Source organism: Neofelis nebulosa, chromosome 3, assembly GCF_028018385.1.
Source record: "Neofelis nebulosa isolate mNeoNeb1 chromosome 3, mNeoNeb1.pri, whole genome shotgun sequence".
In the NCBI taxonomy this organism is placed as follows: Eukaryota; Metazoa; Chordata; class Mammalia; order Carnivora; family Felidae; genus Neofelis; species Neofelis nebulosa.
In genome coordinates, this window is record NC_080784.1 from 33,181,570 (window position 1) to 33,195,883 (window position 14,314).

Consider the following 14,314-nt stretch of genomic DNA (forward strand, 5'->3'; position numbering starts at 1 on the left):
ATTATTGTTAGGTATTGGCATCATATCTGAAAATCACATTTTCTCATCTATAAAATGGAGATAATTGTACATGCCTCATAGGATTTGGCCGGAAGAAGAATATCAAGAGTGTTGTCAGAATAAAAGGAGTTTAAGGCATGTGAAGTGCTTAAAACATGTCTAGTGTATAGGAAACGTACAATATTGTTAGCAATTATTAACATTTTGTTGATATTGTTAGTAATAGTATTAGTATTATTGGAAACTATAAAGGGCCAGGTGCATGCAAGTTTTTAATAAATGCCTATGATAATAATAATAATAATAAAGTTATCACTGGTATTGTTATTGCTATTTGAATAAAAATGGGACATATGTCAAACTAAAACATTGGAAGACTAAAACCAAAGAAAACATACTGTAAATGAAAAGACAGAAAACATTGGGAAAGCACAAAACAAAATCAAAGTAACATGAAAACAAAAGGTCAACTTTCATATAATATAAATATATATATCATAAGATAAAAACAGGAAGCAAAACAAATGGAAAGGCAGAGAAAATATAATTTGCAGATACTATAATTATATAATAGGAAAGAACAAGAGTATCAAATGAAATATTAAAACTGATTTTAGAAAGTTCAGAGAGGTGACAGGCTAAAAAATAAGATGCCAAAAATCAAGATTGTTTCCATATACAGAGACATGATGAAAATGTAAGGAAAGATCTCATACACAAGAGTGTATAAAATAGGACAAGACCTAGAGCAAGAATATGAGTGAGAGAGGTGAAATGTACAGATATATTCATGATACCTAGTAATAAACTGAACAAGAAGTGTACAGACTTTGATAAAGAAAGCCATAGTCTCTATGCATAGATATGAAAGACTTGAATAAGTTCAGAGTTAAAATATATTTCTTATAGAGAAGATAAAGAGATTCTTGAATTTATTTAGAAGAAAACAATCTCATAAAATTTAGGAAAAAAAATAGAAGAGTAATTAGAGCTAATTCCCTTAGCATGTGTTAATAAATATAAAGCTGTGCTAAACTACTGCTGGAATAAAATAACAGTAGTCACTTTTTAGTTGCTTTCTTTGTTCCATGCACTAAGTACTTTCCCTGCATTAACTAATTTTATCTCATATACATAATAATGCTGTGAGGTAGATGCTATTTTTATCTGCATCTTAGAAGAAAGCAGAGCATGTAAATTAAATAACAACCACCCCCATTCATACAGCACATAAGTGTGTGGTTATATGAAAATCTAGGCTTCCTTTTTTTTTTTAATGAAATTTATTGTCAAATTGGTTTCCATACAACACCCAGTGCTCATCCCAACAGGTGCCCTCCTCAATGCCCATCACCCACCTTCCCTTCTCTCCCACCCCCCATCAGCCCTCAGTTTATTCTCAGTTTTTAAGAGTCTCTTACGGTTTGGCTTGCTCGCTCTCTCTTTTTTTCCTTCCCCTCCCCCATAGTCTTCTGTTAAGTTTCTCAGGATCCACACAGGAGTGAAAACATATGGTATCTGTCTTTCTCTGTATGACCTATTTCACTTAGCATCACACTCTCCAGTTCCATCCACGTTGCTACAAAAGGCCATATTTCATTCTTTCTCATTGCCATGTAGTATCCCATTGTGTATATAAACCACAATTTCTTTATCCATTCATCAGTTGATGGACATTTAGGCTCTTTCCATAATTTGGCTATTGTTGAGAGTGTGGCTATAGACATTGGGGTACAAGTGCCCCTATGCATCAGCATTCCTGTATCCCTTGGATAAATTCCTAGCAGTGTTATTGCTGGGTCATAGGGTAGATCTATTTTTAATTTTTTGAGGAACCTCCACACTGTTTTCCAGAGTGACTGCACCAGTTTGCATTCCCACCAACAGTGCACAAGGGTTCCTTTTTATCCACATCCTTGCCAACCTCTGTTGTTTCTTCTGTTGTTGATTTTAGCCATCATAACAAGTGTGAAGTGACATTTCATTGTAGTGTTGATTTGCATTTCCCTGATGGTAAGTGATGATGAACATGCTTTCATGTGTCCATTGGTCATCTGTATATCTTCTTTGGAGTAATATCTATTCATGTCTTCTCATTTTTTGAACTAGATTATTTTGTTTCTGAGGGTTGAGATGTATAAGTTCTATATATGTGTTGGATACTAACCCTTCATTGGGTATGTCATTTGCAAATATCTTCTCCCATTCTGTAGGTTGCCCTTTAGTTCTGCTGATTGTTTCCTTCACTGTGCTGATGCTTTTTATTCGATGTAGATCCAATAGTTTATTTTTACTTTTGCCTCCCTTGCCTCAGTAGACCCATCTAGAAAAAAGTTGCTACAGTCAATGTCAAAGAAATTACTACCCGTATTCTCTTCTAGGATTTTTATGGGTTTTTAAAAAACATTTATTTATTTATTTTGAGAGAGAGAGAGAGAGAGAGAGAGAGTGTGTGTGTGTGTGTGTGTGTGTGTGAGAGAGAGAGAGAGAGAGAAAGATCACAAATGGGGGAGAGGCAGAGAGAGATGGCTAGAGAGAATCCTAAACAGGCATGACATGAGACTTAATCTCACGAACCAGAAAATCATGAACTGCGCTAAAACCAAGAGTTAGATGTTTAACCAACTGAGCCACCCAGGCGCACCAGTGATTTTTATGGTTTAAAGTATCACGTTCAGGGGGTTTCTGGGGGGCTCAGTCAGTTAAGCTTTTGATTTCGGCTCAGGTCATGATCTCGTGTTTCTTGGGTTTGAGCCCTGCATTGGGCTCTGTGCTGGCAGCTCAAAGCCTGGAGCCTGCTTCAGATTCTGTGTCTCTCTCTCTCTCTGTGCCCCTTCCCCACCAGCACTCTGTCTCTCCCTCTCTCAAAAATAAATAAACATTAAAAATATATAAAAAATAAAGTATCACATTTAGGTCTTTCATCCCTTTTGCATTTATTTTTGTGTATGGTTTACGAAAGTGATCCAGTTTCATTGTTTTGGCATGTTACTGTCCAGTTTTCCCAACATCATTTGTTGAAGAGACTGTCTTTTTCTCATTGGATATTCTTTCCTGCTTCATCAAAGATTAATTAACCATATAACTGTGGGTTTATTTCTGTATTTTCTATTCCGTTCTTTTATCTGTGTCTGTTTTTGTACCAGTACCATACTGTTTTGATTACTATACCCTTGTAAGATAACTTGAAGTCTGGAATTGTGATGCCTCCAGATTTGCTTCTCTTTTTCAAGATTGCTTTGGCTAGTTAGGGTCTTTTATGGTTCCATACATTTAGGATTTTTTTTTGTTTTGTTTTAGTTCTATGAAAAACTGCAATTGGTATTTTGATAAGGATTGTATTAAATATGTAGACTGCATTCTGTAGCATAGACATTTTGACAATATTTGCTCTTCCAATCCATGAGCATGGAATATCTTTTCACTTCTGTGTCATCTTCAGTTTCTTTCATCAATATTTTATCGTTTTCAGAGTACAGGTCTTTTGTTTGCACGGTTAATTTTATTCGTAGGTATTTTAATATTTTTGGTGCAATTACAAACTAAGTTGTTTTCTAAATTTCTCTTTCTGCCACTTCATTATCTTGCAACTTTACTGAATTCATTTATCAGCTCTAGCAGTATTTTGGTGGAGTCTTTCAGGTTTTCTACATATAGTATCATGTCATCTGCAAATAGTGAAAGTTTTACTTCTTCCTTACAGATTTGGATGCCTTTTATTTCTTTTTGTTGTATGATTGCTGTGGCTGGGAATTCTAGTACTGTGTTAAAAAATAGTCGTGAGACTTATTTGTTCCTGACCACAAAGGAAAGGCTGTCAGTTATTTCTCAGTAAGGGTGATATTAGCTGTGGGGTTTTCATAGATGGTCTTTGTTATGTTGAGGTAAGCTCCTTCTAAACCTATTTTGTTAAGGGCTTTTATTATGAATGGTTGCTGTACTCTGTCAAATGCTTTTTCTGTATCTATTGAAATGATCATGTGGTTCTTAACCTTTATGTCATTGATGTGATGCATCACATTGATTGATTTGGGAATATTGAACCACACTTGAAACCCAGGAATAAATCCCACTTGACTGTAGTGAATTACTATTTTAATGTATTGTTGAATTCAGTTTGCTAGTATTTTGTTGAGAAGTTTTACATCTATGTTCCTCAGGGATATTGGCCTGTAGTTCTCTTTCTTCATAGTGTCTTTATCTGGTTTTGGTATCAGGGTAATGCCAGCCTCATAGACTGAATTTGGACATTTTCCTTCCTTTTCTATTTTTTGGAATAGTTTGACAAGATAGGTAGTAACACCTACCTATCTTTAAAAACCATTCTTTAATGGTTCTTTAAATGGTTGGTAGAATTTGCCTGTGAAGCCATCTGGTCCTGAACTTTTGTTGGGAGGCGTTTTTTTTTTGTTTGTTTGTTTGTTTTTTACTGATTCAATTGCTTTACCGATTATTGGTCTGTTCAAATTTTCTATTTCATCCTGTTACAGTTTTGGTAGTTTATATGTTCCTAGGATTTTATTCATTTCTTCTAGGTTGTCCAATTTGTTAACATATAGTTTTTTTTTATAACATTCTCTTATAATTGTTTTTATGGGGTGTGGGATATTATTTCTCCTCTTTCATTTGTGATTTATTTATTTAAGTCCATTCTCTTTTTTTCCTGGTAAGTCTAGCTAGAGGTTTATCAATTTTATTGATTTTTTTCAAAGAAACAGCTCCTGGTTTCATCGATCTACTCTATTTTTTTGTTGTTGTTTCCATATTATTTATTTCTGCTCTAATCTTTATTATTTCCTTCCTTCTGCTGGTTTTAGGTTTTATTTGTTCTTCTTTTCCTAACTCCTTTAAGTGTAAGGTTAGGTTGTTTGAGATTTTTCTTGCTTTTGAGGTAGGCCTTTATTACTATAAACTTCCCTCTTAGAACTGCTTGTGCTGCATCCCAGAAGTTTGGACTTCTTTTTTGTGTGTGTTTTTATTTTCATTTGTTTCTGTGTATTTTTTTATTTCTTCTTTTACTGACTGGTTGACTCATTCATTGTTTAGTGGCATGATATTTAATCTCCATGTATTTGTACTCTTTCCAGATTTTTCCTTGTGGTTGACTTTTAGAATCATAGTGTTGTGGTCAGAAAATATGCATGGTATGATTTTGGTCTTCTTGAATTTGTGAGATCTGTTTTATGGCCTAATATGTGATCTATTCTGGAGAATGTTATGTGTGCACTTGAAAAGAATGCATCTTCTGCTACTTTAGGATGAAATGTTCTCAATATATCTACTAAGTCCATCTGGTCCAGTGTATCTGTCATTCAAGCCATTGTTGCCTTGTTGATTTTCCATTTAGATGTCTGTTCATTGATGTAAGCGTGGTGGTAAAGTACTCTACTATTATTGTGTTGTTAATGATTAGTTCTTTTATGTTTGTTATGAACTGTTTTGTGTATTTGGGTGCACCATGTTGAATGCATAACTATTCACAATTGTTATATCTTATTTTTGGATTGTCCCCTTTATTATTATATAGTGTTGTTTTTTGTATCTTGTTACAGTCTGTTTTAAAGTCTATTTTGTCCCATATAAGAATTGCTACTCTAACTTTCTTTGATATCCACTTGCATGATAGATGTATCTCCATCCTCTCATTTCAATCTACAGTTGTTTTTAAGTCTGAAATGGGTCTCCTGTAGGCAGCATATAGATAGATCTTGTTTTTTATATATTCTGTCACCCTATGTTTTTGATTGGAGCATTTAGTCCATTTACATTCAAAGTAATTATTGATAGATATGTATTTATTGCCATTTTATTACTTGTGTTGTGGTTGGTTCTGAAGATTGTCTCTGATCTGTTCTTGTCTTTCTTTCTCCTTTCATGTTTTGCTGATTTTATTCATTGGTATATTTGGATTATTTTCTCTTTTGCTTATTTATTAGTGGTTTCTGATCCATGGTTTTTGTTCAGTTTGTATATAACTTCTTCATACAGCACTCTATATTATGTTGATGTTATTTAAGTTTGAACTCTTTCTTTATTCCCCTTCTCCCCATGTTTAGGTATATGTTTGTTACATTTTATAAGCTTTTTTATTAGTTCTTTGACGGATTTTTTACAGAGATATCCATTTTTAATGTTTTTGTGTTTCCTACCTTCAAACTGTCACTTTTGGTTTCTCCTTTCCACTCAAATTTCCCTTTTAAATTTCTTGCAGGCCTGATTTAGTGGTGAGGAACTTTTTTAGTTTTATTTTGTCTGGGAAACTCTTTATCTCTCCTTCTATTCTGAATGATAGCCTTGCTGGAAAGAGTATTCTTAGTAGCAGATTTTTCCCATTCAGCACTTTAAATATATCATGCCACTCCCTTCTGACTTGGAAAGTTTCAGCTGAAAAATCTCCCTTTCATGTTATTGACTTCTTTTGTCTTGCTGTTTTTACATGTTTTTTTTTTTTTTAGCACCATAGTTTGCAAATTTAATTACAATCTGTCTTGGTGTGGATAAACTTTTGTTAGCAGTTCTTTTAGCCTCTTAGATCTGGATATCTATTTTCTTCCCCCAGATTAAGGAGATTTTCAGCTATAATTTCTTTAAATAAATTTTCTGCCCCCTTTGCTCTTTCTTCTTCTTCGGGGACGACTATAATACAGATATTATGTTTGATGGAGTCACTGAGTTCCGTAAGTCTATTCCTATGTTGCTTGATCATTTTCTCTCTCTTTTGTGCAGTTGGATTACTTTCCATTACTCTGTCTTCTGGGTCATTAATTGATTCCTCTGCTTCTTTCATCCTGCTGTCCATTTAACCAAACATGTTTCTCATTTTATTTATTGAGCTCTTTATCTCTGCTCTGCTATTCCTTATCTCTGTGTTAAGGGTCTCACTCATGTCTTCCACTCTTCTCAAGTCCAGTGGTATCGTTATGGTCAGTGCTTTATATTATCCATCAGGAATGTTACTTACATCTGTTTCACTTAGATCTCTGGCTATGGTCTTGTCCTGTCCTTTCATTTGCGACGGGTTCCTCTGTGTCTTCATTTTATCTGCCTCTCTGTGACTGTGGCTATGTGTTAAGGGTCAGCTGTGTCTCCTTCTGTTAAAAATAGTGACTTTATGAAGAAGAAGTGCTGGAGTGCTCTGTTACTCTGAGAACCCAGTGTCCCCTCTTCACCAGAACCTGGCATTTCAGGAGACTATCCTATGTGTGTTGCTTACACCTTGCTATTGTGTCTGAGTCACTTTTCCTTTCAGTACAGTCATCTGTAGTGTTTGCTCCCTGTTGTAGGCTGTGCTTTCCCTCTGTGGTGTTAGCGGGACCCAGGCAGGGCAGCTCTGAGGGAGCGTGCCTGGCAAGGAACTTGGGAGCAGGGGGCAATATTAGCGAAGTTTGCACCGGGCCACCAGTCCTATGCCAGTCCCCCAAAGCCCTTCAGTGGCTGGGGGTTGCATGCCGTGGTTGCCAGGGGAACGAGGCTGGGCACAGCTGGCAACGATGGCTGGGAGCAGGGAGGCACGGCCGGGCCCAGCACGTGATGCCAGTTGTACCCGTGGATGCTGGCTGGGTGCATGCACAACATTAACAAGATTTGCCCTGAGCCCGGGGCCAAAGTTAGCGGGCTTGGAGTGGGCTAGTCCTCAGGATAACTTGTGGGCATGGCACACCACTAGTAGGTTAGGTAGCGAGTGTTTGTGTAGCCCCACCTCCTGAAGGGGGCTCTGTGTTTACGCTGGGGCGGGTGGGTAGGGAAGAAAAATAGCACCTGTCGGCTCCCACCTTTTCAGAGAAGTCCCCCAACATGCTCCAAAATCAGTAGAAACAGATCTGTCTTCCATTTGCCCCTGGCATTGTATCAACTGCCATTTTTTTTAACTGCCATTTGTATGTTGCCTTTCTGAGCAGGTTGCGGTCTCTCTAAGGGTGGTGACTGAGCTATCACTCACCCTCCTGGCTTGCCCGGTCCTGAGTCAGTAGACTTTTAAAGCTCCAGACTCCAAGTACCCCTGGTTTTATAAACTCACAGAATTCAGCCCCTCTGGTTTTAAAACCAAATGCCGTGGGGATTGGTCGTCCTCATCTGAGTTCCCTGGTGTGAGGGCCTATTTCTCTGCCCTCTCTGCATATGCAGCTCCCTCCCGTCTCTGGGCAGCCTCCCTCCACCTTTCTGACCTTCCTAACCTTCCAGCTGCAGCTTCTTCTCTATGTTTAGTTGTGGACTTCGCTCTGCCAGTCTTCGGATCGCTCTGCAGACGTAGATAAAGATGACATATCCCCTGAAAGCAGGGGATGGGGTGAGCTCAGCATCCTTCTACTCTGCCCTCTTCCCATGCCCCCCTCCCCTTTGTATGTTCTTTATTTTCCCCTTCTGAAAATCCTGTTAATCAGATATCAGACGTTGTATGTTGATTCTCCAACACCTTCTTCTGTTTCTCATTTCCTACCTTTCTGGTGTGTTTTTGAGAGATTTCCTCCATATTACCATCCTACCTTTTTTTTTTTTTTTTTTTTTTTCAATGTTTTTTATTTATTTTTGGGACAGAGAGACACAGAGCATGAACGGGGGAGGGGCAGAGAGAGAGGGAGACACAGAATTGGAAACAGGCTCCAGGCTCCGAGCTGTCAGCACAGAGCCCGACGCGGGGCTCGAACTCACAGACGCAAGATCGTGACCTGGCTGAAGTCGGCCGCTTAACCGACTGCGCCACCCAGGCGCCCCTCATCCTACCTTTTTAACATTATTTTTCCACTATCATTTTTAATATACATTTATGATCAACAGTTATGTTTTGTTCTATTTATATACACACGACAAGCATAAATTCACACACACGTAGATACTTATAGTCACATTTTGTGGATGCAACATATAATATTTTGTTAAGGATATTGCTTTTATTTTGTTTTGATGTTTTCTTCTGCTTCCTACGTCGTCTCAGTGCCCTCTGAGTTAGCTTTTTTCTGTTTGTTTATTAATCTCTTTTTAATGTTAAAGCATTTTTTCCTGTCTGTTGAGACTTGGCCTGTGTTCTTATTTGAAAGTGTAGCATTTAAAACCTTAAAAATAAGAAAAACAGCAACAACAGGATAATGTTCAAAATCGAAACTTTTCTTGAAGCCATCAGAGTGCTAAGATCACAAAGCAACCAAGCAGCCTGAAATTTAAGGAAATACAGGCAGTCTTACGGAGAAAGGGGTCATGAGTACTGGTTAACCTACAGAAGAACATAGGGAGAAAACAGTATGACCATACAAGGGGATAAGAACAATTCCGCTCAATTTTTTTTTTAATGAAATGCTGAAGTCTGAGTGTAGAATATCAAGAAAGGCTGAAACTACCAAATGCTATGGATAGAAGAGAAGTCTGCCGATATCTTTCTCCATTTTCTACCTCAGGGCTCATAAAGGAAAGATTGCAGGCAGGGTGGAAGATTGGAGAAAGCCTCCTTCAGTGATGTATAACTGGAGGAGGGTAGTGGGTACATTGCATAAAAGGCAGAAGGCCCTTTCTGGACACTTGTCTTCAAAGGACAAATGCCTTAAGTATCTGGAGGCAGGGCAGCAAACCCTGTTACTCTGAGAACCCAGATAAAGACTCACTGTGCTCGAAAAGAAGTAAAAGAAAAGCCGTCTATCCTGAGATAGGAACAGGAGGCCATAAGAGGTCTCCAACCACTGGAGAAGGGCAGTGATCACTGAGAAAACTCCATCTCTAAGACTCAAGAACCCAGGGCCTCCTCTATAAGGCAGAGGTTTGACCAGAAAAACACACATCCCACCCTAAACTAGGCTAGGACATACCAGGTAACTAGCAACAGCACTATACCTTTGGTGTTAAGAGTTGAATTGTGTCTCCAAAAAGATACCTCAAAACCCTACCCCTCCAGTACTATTTGGAAATAAGGTCACTGAAGATGTAACTAGTTATTATGTTATTGGTTATTAGTATTAGCATCAAACCAGTATATGAATGTACTGTAGTGTATATTATATGGTACTATGTGCTAATGTAGCATTCCATTGTACTGGCATGATAATATTAATAGCAGCATTATATATTAGCATTAGGTAAGATGAGGTCATATTGGAGTAGGGTGGGACTTTAATTTGATATGGTTGGTGTCCTTATAAGAAGAGAAAAACATGGACACAGACAGAGACATAGGAAGAACACCATGTGAACACGGAGGCAGAGATTGTAGTGAAGTATCAATATGGCAGCAAATACCAAGGACTGTCAGCAAGACATCAGAAATTAAGAGATAAGCATGGGATAGATGGCTTCTCAAAGCCCTCAAAAGGAACCAACCCTGCTGACATATTGATCTCACATTTCTAACTTCCGAAACTGTGAGAGAATAAATGTCTATCGTTTTAAGCCATACGGCTTATAATACCTTATTATGGAAGTCCTAGGAAACTAATACATATGGAGAGAAGAAAGAAGGGAGAGAGTTTTCTGAGGGTCAGTCACATCGAGAAGATTTAAAGCTGAAGGTACAACAGACACATTGAGGAAAAGAAACCCTATGACAAACCAGCCTCCGTCCTAAACCTAACATAATACTAGAAGAAATTAAAGCCTCGATGCACCGAAGTTAACAACAACAAAATGAAAAACTAACTCGGTTTACATTTAGATTGACAAAGCCCCACCCACTAATACCTAACAGAAGAAGAATATGCGTATTTCCAGACACAAATACTATGTACTTGAGACCTTACTGTTCCAAACACAATAAAACAAGAAAAAATAACCTTGGAGAGACACAAAGAAATCAATAGAATCAGATTCAAATATGACCAGAAGTTACAATTCTCAGATAAGGAATTAAAAATAACTATAACTGATAAATTAAAGATTCCCATGGAAAAGATGAACAACATGAATGAACAGATGGGGAATTTCAGCTGAGAGATGGAAACTATGAGTCAGATGTAAATGTTAGAAGTAAAACACATTCACACATACATAGAATAATAGAGAGAATGATGCCTTTGACAGACTCCTCAGCAGACTCAATACAGAGAAGAAAAGAATAAGTGACCTTGATTATAGGTCAATAGAAGTTACCCAAACTGAAATGTAAAAATAATAATAATAATAATAATAATAAGAGAGAAAATAAGAGGAAAACAAAAACAGAAGCGGCTATCAAATAACTATTGGAACAATACAAAAAAATTAAAATTTTTAATTCCAGAAGAAAGAAAGAATTGGCGGAAAAAAATATTTGAAAAGATAAGGGACAAGAATCATTCAAGAATAATAAGTGAAATTAATCATAGTTCCAAGAAACTCAGAAAACTTTAAGCAAGGTAAATTCTCCCTCCTCATTCCCTAAAGATAGATCATATTCAAACTGTTGAAAACTAAATTTAAAGAAAAAATTATAACAACAGCAATGACAAGAGACATATTACATACTTACAAAAGTACGAATTACAGTGAATTTCTTCTTAGAAGATATGAAAACAAGAGAATAACTTATTTATTTATTTTAATATGGTACCATTTTTTATTTTTATTACAATAACATTTAAAGTGCTGCAAAAAATTAAAACCTGTCAACCCAGAATTCTATACCCAATGGAAATATCTTCATGAATAAAAGAGAAATAAAGACTTATTCCAACAAACAAAAATTGAGAGAATAAATTACAATAAGACCTATCCTACAAGAAAATATTAAAGGAAATTCTTCAGAGAGAACTTGTATGGAAGGAAGGAAGGAAGAAAGAAAGAAAAAAGAAGCTAGAGTGGCTATATTAATTCTGGACAAAGTAGATTTCACGACAAGGAATATATTACCTAGATAAAGAAGATATTATATAAAGGAGTAAATTCATCAAGTACACATAAGAATATAATTGTGTATGCACCAAAACAGAGCTTCATAATACTTGAGAGAAAAAGTTATAGAGAAATAGTTATAGAACTGAAAGGAAATAAAGAGACAAATCCATAATTATTGTAGGAGACTCCCACATTACTCTATCAGTGACTGATAGAACAAGTAGATAGAAAGTCAGTACAGAGACAGAAAATTTGAAAAACATTAACAACACGCTTACTCTTGAACTGATAAAAGAAATCAAAGAAGACCTAACTTAATAAAGAGATATACCATCATTCGTGGATTGGAAGGCTCAATATTGTTAACATGTTAGTTCTCTCAGACCAATCTGTAGACAATGCAATCTTAGTCAAAATTCCAGGAGACTTTGTTTTAGAAGTTGACAGGCTGAAATTTATATGAGCATAAGGAACTAAGATAGCCAAAATAATTTTTAAAAACAGAATAAAGTTGAAGGACCCAAACTATTTGCTGTCATGACTTACCTTTATATAAAGCTACAAAAATCGATACAGGTGTTATTAGTGGGAAAAAAACATGTAGATAAATAGAACAGAATACAATCCTGAAATACTCCTCCCCACCACCACCGACACACAGAGGTAGTCAATTTTCAACAAAGATACAAAGACAAGCCAATGAAGAAAGGATTGTCTTTTTAGCAAAAGATGGTGGAAGAATTGGAACAGTATATGCAAGAAAAAGGAAGCTCAACTTGTGTTCTTTATCATACACAAATATTAACTTTAAAAACTCACAGATATGGGGTGCCTGGGTAGCTCAGTCGGTTGAGTGTCTGACTTCAGCTCAGGTCACGATCTCGCAGTTTATGAGTTCAAGCCCCACATCGGGCTCTGTGCTGTCAGCTTAGAGCCTGGAGCCTGCTTCAGATTCTGTCTCCCTCTCTCTCTGCTCCTCCCCCGCTCATGCTGTCTCTCTCCTTCAAAAATAAATAAAAACATTAAAAAAAACTCACAGATATAAGTGGAAAATATAAAAGTATAAAACTTCTAGATCAAAATGTAAAAGAAAAATCTTTGTGATTTTGAGTTAGGCAGAGATTTCTTAGCTATGACACCAAAAGCATGATCCAAAAATTAAATATTGGTACATTGAAATTCATAGAAAGTAAACACATTTACTCTTTGAAAGGCACTGTTAAGAAAATGAGAAGACAAGCAACAGATTGAGAGGAAATGGACAACGACCCACATGTCCTTCAACTTGTCAATGGATAAAAATGGCTATAGTGCATCCAAACATTGGAATTCTACACTGCAATAAAAAAGTAAGAACTAATGATCATATACCCAACAGCATGGATGAATCTGAAGGCTGATCAAAAAGCTACTTGCCATATAATTACGTTTATATGACATTTAGGAAAGACAAAACTGTAGAGATAGAAAACAGATCTGTGGTTGCCAGGAACTGGAAGGTTGACTATACAGAATCACAAAGTAATTTGGGGGCTTGATTGAACTATTATTATATCTTGATGGTTATGGTAGTTACATGAGTGTACTTTCAAAATGCATAGACTGCAGGCCCCTGGGTGGCTCAGTTGGTTAAGCAGCCAACTCTTGATTTCAGCTTAGACCATGCTCTCACAGTTCATGAGATTGAGCTCCCATCAGGCTCAGCACTAACACTGTGGTGCCTGCTTGGGATTCTTTCTCCCTCTCTCTCTGCCCCTCTCCAGCACTTGTGCTCTCTAAATAAATAAATAAACAAATAAATAAATAAGTAAAAATTTTTTAAGAAATGCACAAGCTGGGAGCGCCTGGGTGACTCAGTTGGTTAAGTGTCCAACTTTGGCTCAGGTCATGATCTCAGGGTCTGTGAGTTTGAGCCCCACGACAGGCTCTGTGCTGACAGCTCAGGGCCTGGAGCCTGCTTTGGATTCTGTGTCTCCCTCTCTCTCTGCCCCTCTCCCACTCACACTCTGTCTCTCTCTTTCAAAAATGAATAAACATTAAAAAAATTTTTAAATAAGAAATGCACAGGCTGTATACTGTATTTATTTTTTGTATAGACTTTATTTTAAAAATAAATCACTTAAAGTAATTTCTACACCCAATGTGGGGCTCAAACTCACAACCCTGAGGTCAAGAATCACCTGCTCCACCAACTTAGCCAGCCAGGCACCCCTAGACTGTATATTTTTAAGAGGTATTTTTCTTGTATGTAAATTATACTTAAGTGAACCTGACTTTTTCAGGAATATTGATTGGAAGTTCTCTGTGCATGAGTACGTTTTGAGCTCCTCTGGTGAACATCCTTCAACTCCTGTAATCTCTCCCAGTTTCTTGTGGGCTATTGTGGGCTTAAGCCTTTGTATGCGTTTTTATTGTCATTTTAAATGGGCTTTCAGAAAAAAGCAGAGATAAATGTGTGTGTTCAATTTGCCATATTGAACCAAAAGTTCAGGGGTAGTATTTCAAATCAGTAAGGCAAACTTGG